Source organism: Pseudochaenichthys georgianus, chromosome 12, assembly GCF_902827115.2.
Source record: "Pseudochaenichthys georgianus chromosome 12, fPseGeo1.2, whole genome shotgun sequence".
NCBI classification, from domain to species: domain Eukaryota; kingdom Metazoa; phylum Chordata; class Actinopteri; order Perciformes; family Channichthyidae; genus Pseudochaenichthys; species Pseudochaenichthys georgianus.
This window is the reverse complement of record NC_047514.1, coordinates 12,963,709-12,964,370: the sequence shown is the minus strand read 5'-3', so window position 1 is coordinate 12,964,370 and position 662 is coordinate 12,963,709.

Here is a 662-nt window from a genome sequence, read left to right as displayed (position 1 = left end):
ATTTTTGAAAAAGAGGATCAATGCACGACACCTGTGGAAGGACAGCAAACCACTTCCATGCTGTGTCTCAACAGCTTATCCAGACTTATTTTAAGTAAAAGTTTAGGAATATTTCTGAAAGAATGTGCCATCTTGAGCTCTTCAGTACTTAATTTCCATGTATGTGTGATACAAAATTGGAAACAGCAACATGGCAATTCAACAAGTTCACCCTGAAACATCTACAGTAATTTACCTTTATTTATTTTTAAATAATTTATTTTCCTTTCAAAATGTTCAATATAGTTTTTTTCTTTCTGATGCACCTGGAACTTCCCCCCCCCCCCGGTCAGTAGCTTTAGATGGCCTTAAAAGTAACCCTAAACTTCTTATGCATATAGTGTTTACATTATTTGGTGTACCCTCTGTAAATCAGCACTCCACAGGTGAAGTATGTGTGCAAGTCAAGTACAAGTCCTTCCTCTCATGATCCTTCACCCAGGTAATTGCTGCAAATATTTGCGTTTTGAACCCCGCGGTGCCAAATTGGGCAGGTAGCATTACCATCAAAGCTGTGGTAGACCTAAGGGAAAACGTAGGGATCAACTTGTTTATTATTTAACAGAATCAAGTCAACAGAGTTTCCTTAACAGTCGTGAACAAAATGACACCCTTAGGCAACA